At 44.7% G+C, this 5,170-nt stretch overlaps 1 pseudogene; it reads right to left on the bottom strand.

Annotated features, from left to right (window-relative positions):
* Window positions 1-4,212: 4,212 nt before the first annotated feature.
* LOC142834950 (pre-rRNA-processing protein TSR2 homolog pseudogene) lies at window positions 4,213-4,826 on the bottom strand (annotated as a pseudogene).
* Window positions 4,827-5,170: the final 344 nt, after the last annotated feature.

Genomic DNA, 5,170 nt, shown 5'->3' with positions numbered 1-5,170 from the left:
TTACACACCAGGTTCCTGGAAGAGCAGAAGTCATCCCAGCTCCCAAACTTGGCCTTAGAGGCCGGTGTTTGAATAGCAGGGAGTTAAGGACCTCCTTCCCCAAACCCGAGGCAGCTCCTCCAGGAGAAATGTGTGGCACTGAGGTCCAGTAGTGCCGATGCAGGGTTGGTTAACTTTCCACACTCCATTCACACCAACGGATTTGTTCCTTCTCATCAAATAGGCCCAGCTTGCCTGCTGGCTGTGTATTTTGATGATGATGCACTTGAAGCCCCGAAAATGGAACTACTAAGCGACAGGGACTAGGAATGCAGTTCCGTATGCACTGTATGTGCAATGCTGTTCAGCGTTGTGCTCCTAGGGGCTTCACTACTGCCTGGGATGACCCTTCCCCCACAGCCTCATAGGCGGGTCCCTTTTGTCACCTGTCTACCCTTGAAGCTTCCTTTGGTCATTCAGATTATCTTCCATCCAACTTCCCCTCCTGCTGTCATTATCCCACCCCATCCCACCCTGTGACGTTGACTTTGCTTTACTTTAGCAATTAAGTGGAAGTTTTCAGTTTAACAATTGTTTGTGCATTTTCTATCCTCTAGGACTTGATGAGAACAGGAGTCTGGTCTCCTTGGTAGCTTGCTACACCAAAATCAGTGCTCCACACAGGGTAGTTGCCTGCGGTAGTTAACTGTTAATTGTCAATCAGATTCAAGATCACTAGGAGCAAGCCTGCAGGCGCCCCTTAAGGGGTCATTTAGACTCCTGACAAGACTGTCAGGGGTTATATTGATTAAATGAAATGATGCAGGAAACCCCACTCTAAAATCGAGTGGCACTATTCCCTGATCTTGATTCCTGGACTAAAGCGCAATGGGGAAGGCTCACTCAGCACAGGCATTGGTTGCTTTTTGCTTCCTGAATGTGGATGTGATGTGACCAGCGGCTTCAAGCTCCTTCTGTCTTGATTTCCCACTGTGATGGACTATAAGCTTCAGCTGTGGGACAGAAATAAAAGCCCCTTCCTCTTGAGTTGCTTTTGTTGGGGTATTCTATCACACTAACAGAAACTGAAATGAAGGCATGGTGATAACCCTTTCTGAGTGCATGAATATGATCTTTAGAATGAAGTCTGTCATGCTCCTTGCTAGGGTAAGCATAGATAAGAAATGATGCTTATTGGTTTAAGCAGAATACTGGATGCAAGTTACATGCACATTATCTTATTTAATCTTACTTTTAAATTAATATTTCAAAAAATAAGCGTTAGTGTTGACTCGACATATGCCTGAAAGAGAACTAGCTGTACATGGACTTGACCTCAAGAACATTTCTGAGAGGAAAGCACCGAGAGGCCCCACACACAGTGCCGGTGCTGTCCGAGCAGCAGAAGGCCCGGGCTGCACTGGCTGCCCTCCGCCGATGGTTCCCTCCAGGACTGCGTTTGAGTCCGTATGCCAGCTTTCCCTAATCTCGTGAGCAGACTTCGGGAGCCTACGGCTGAGATGTCTTGTTGCACTTCCCAAAGTGATAATGAAAAAAATGACTAACTTGTTCACACCTCCTCCCATGACCTTTAGCCTTTCATAACAGGACATGATTTGTACCTGCAGAATTATGGTGCCAGACCTGAGACTATCGCCATCCTCTCATCTTCCACCAAGACAATGAAGCAAACAGGCCGATGGAGCTCAACCAAGGACATTTTATGAGGCCTGCAGAGGCTTGACAAGAAAGGAATTTGCCCTCGAAGCAGGAATTCATCATTTCTGTTGCCTTTTTCCCGTTTAGAATCTAAAGTGCTCAAACTCCATGTTCTCCGTTCCACGCCCATCGTTGTTCCCGTCAGCCGCACATATCCGTCCCAACAGCTGCTGAGCTGACTCAGGAGAACGGGCCCACCATGAACAGGAAGCCAGCCAGGGAGACTCATCTCCAAACGGGAGCAGGAGGAGGGGGCAGCAAGACGAGCTCTGAGAAACTGTTTAACATTTCAAGAGCTATTATTATTTTTGGCACCATGTTGAGTCCATGTCTCTTTTTTTGGCTACTTTTCTAGTACTTTATGTATATTGAAGGAAAAATCGCAACCGGTTTCAGTAACACTGGGGGAAATGTGCGGTACCATTGCAGGAGGCATTTAAATGGTATTTAAATGTTATGGTGTATGCTCATAAATAAGCGAGTTAAAATGATTCTAAAAATGACCTGTGATATGATTTGTTTATATGTCATAGGCATAGGAGATGCCTTAAGGGTTGGTTATCATGAATACAATTATATAACAAATAATGAAATCCAACAATTACGAGTTGACCCCTAATTAACCATTCAGTGCAAAAAACAGATGGTTACATAAATCCGTGGTGGTCCCTTCAGTCACACAGTTAGTGTCAGAGCTTGAGATTTTGTTGTATGAATAAACATTTTCTTTTATTTTAAATGCCCACAAGACTAGGGGTGGGGATGTAACTCAGTGGTAAAGAACGTGCTTATAGCAAGTGTCAGGCCCAAGTTCAATGCCGAGGACCAAAACTAAATGTAGCAGAGAAGCGTTCGTTGCCTGCCCATCACCCAGCTTCAACAGGTGCCCACCTATTGACCCTGAATACTGATGGTGGAAGGGAGAGATGATGATCCAAGACGTGTAGCCACTGGAAAGACAATTTCAATGTTTGCCACGTTAAAGGTTGGCCTCTCACAGGTTACCCGTGCTGATATTTGGAGTGGTAAGCAAAGGAAGCAGTTTATAGGTTTAACCTCAGCATCCACTCTCAGAAAGTAAGACAAGCATGAGGTCAAGGGTAAAGTATTTATTATTTACCATGACTCAGTGATGCTCCTGAATATTGTGATGGAAACAGTTGTAGTAGAATGTTGGGCTTTTGTTTTTCTAGAAACAGGGTCTCCTATTGTCCAAGGTAGTCTCAAATTCATTCTGTAGCTGAGAATGACCTTGATCTTCTGCTGATCTTCCTTCTCCTCCTTCCATTGGGACGACAGTTCTATATCAACAGGCCCAGCCTTTGAAGTGCTGGGGGATCAAATCCAGGGGTCAGCATAGTAGGCAAGCACTCTGTGAGCCCAGCTGCATCCCACCCTATCTAAGAGAGACTTACTTACGTACCAAAGCTCACAGCAAGAGTATTCACAGTAGCCTCAAAGTGGAAAAGCTGACAGTCCATTGAGAGATGAACGGCTAGACAAAATGTGTAACAGCCTGCACATATAATAGAATCTTGTCTGCACCTAAAAAGTAGAACTCTGGTACATGCTATAACATGTATGAACCTTGAAGATACTTTTTAGAGAAATGAGTTAGGGAGAAAGGAACAAATACTACATAACACAAATTATATGAAATACCTGCAGTAAGGTAAACACAGAGACAGAAAATAGATTATAGATTAGCTCACTGGAGAACTCATTTTTATTAGATACAGAATTTCATTTTGAAAATATGAAAAAGTTCTGAAGATGGACGATAAAGGCAACTTCACAATGTAAACATTTAAATGCCACTGAACTGTATTTAATGTATTTAATGTATTTAATGATATGTGTGTCATACTACATGGTTTTTTTTTAAAGAAAAATACAGTTTATTTCAGGCTTACAGTAACTTTCAAAGCACTGCTATGGTCCTTCCGTTTGTCCAAAGTCCAAGGTTGGGGGAGGGGGGGTGCGAAAACTATTCTTTCACTGAACTCTGAAGCTCAGCTCTCAGAAGGCCGATTCCAAGGTTAAGTCGTGGATTAAACAAGAAGGTGTTATGTTATTAAGGTCTTAAGCCTCATCCCTGGACTTAAACCAGCCCAACTTTCTCAAGTTCACCACTTAGTCAAGCCCTCCAAACTCAAGAGTATTCAGGGTGGGAGCATTCACAGGAGGATGCAAGTTCTGGGCAGGGTAAAGAGTTGCTCCATGGGAGGCTGGGGTGGGGATATTGGGGAGGTACCACACTTACTCTTCCAACCGTATGTTTATCTCACCATTCCCAATCCAGTCAGCCTCCCACTGTGGATTCTCGTCCTTTCCACAAATGTACCTGCCTACTGTCCACAAGTCTGGCTTCCACTCCAACCACAGCCATACTCATCACCCATCTTGACATTCACAGCACCTACGAGGCACTATTCTAGGAAACCTGGTCTTATCTCTCATATGGTACTTTAAGGTTCAAGAAACTGGAATAGGTCCCATCAACACAACCAAGGCTTTTCTTCCCCTGGAGGGAAGGACAGGGGAACAAGGTAGGAATATGGTTATCAGGATAGAGGTGTATAACCCTCCAAAACAGCCCCTATAACTCTCTCATAATACCCAAGCCATTTACTGCCCTATTCATTTCTTTCTCCGAACAATGATCCAACCGTCTTCCACTATATCCTCTTCCTTAATAGTCTGGGAGTTTAGCTCAGGCGGTTGAGGCTGGGGGCAGATCCCATCCATCGTGGCCCCGTCATTTGTAGCTGTCACCTCCATTTCTTCCACGCTGTCTACTTCATCTTCATCCGCATCAGCTTCTCTGGCTTTCTGTCCTGGGGTAGCAGTGACTTTGCACTTCTTTAGGTCGATCTCAGAGGTCAGCTCCAGCAGAGCAGCTCCATCACCATTCTGGAAGTGGTAGAACATGGTCTGTAGCTGCTGACTCACCTGGGGCAAGCTCCCATCTTCCACAACTGTATCAAACTCAGTGGTCATCAGCTCCCCAAGGAAATCTTCCACCTCTTCCAGCTCTGAGTCAGCTGCAAAGCAGGCCAAGCATCTAGAGCCGCTCGAACAGCAGCTCCGAAGAGCTCTCGCACGTCTTCTGCCGCACCCACTATCATCCATTTTCTATACCACATAGTTTTAAAAGCAAAAGTAGGTTGTCTCTATTAGACCAAAAAAAAAAAAACCCTATTAGACTGTCTGGGGGAGTGATGTAGGGACAGGAGAAGAATTAAGATGCTTCTGCCCTCATTCAGTCCACCCAGTAAAGTAGCTTCTTAAAAATGGTATTCATTTTTAAATTTTGTGTATATAGAGATGGCCTATAAGGAGAAATGCAAGGCACTAGAAGCTGGAGATACCGAGAGTTTCTGTAGAGAAGGCCTGTACAAAGCAAGCTGGGGAATGAAAGATGGAATATTGAGAAGGTTACCATCCACCCAGACCATCACCTTACAAAGGG

This window comes from Microtus pennsylvanicus, chromosome 14, assembly GCF_037038515.1.
Source record: "Microtus pennsylvanicus isolate mMicPen1 chromosome 14, mMicPen1.hap1, whole genome shotgun sequence".
Taxonomy (NCBI): Eukaryota; Metazoa; Chordata; class Mammalia; order Rodentia; family Cricetidae; genus Microtus; species Microtus pennsylvanicus.
Note: the sequence above shows the minus strand (reverse complement) of the source record. Positions and strands in the feature narration are given on the sequence as shown.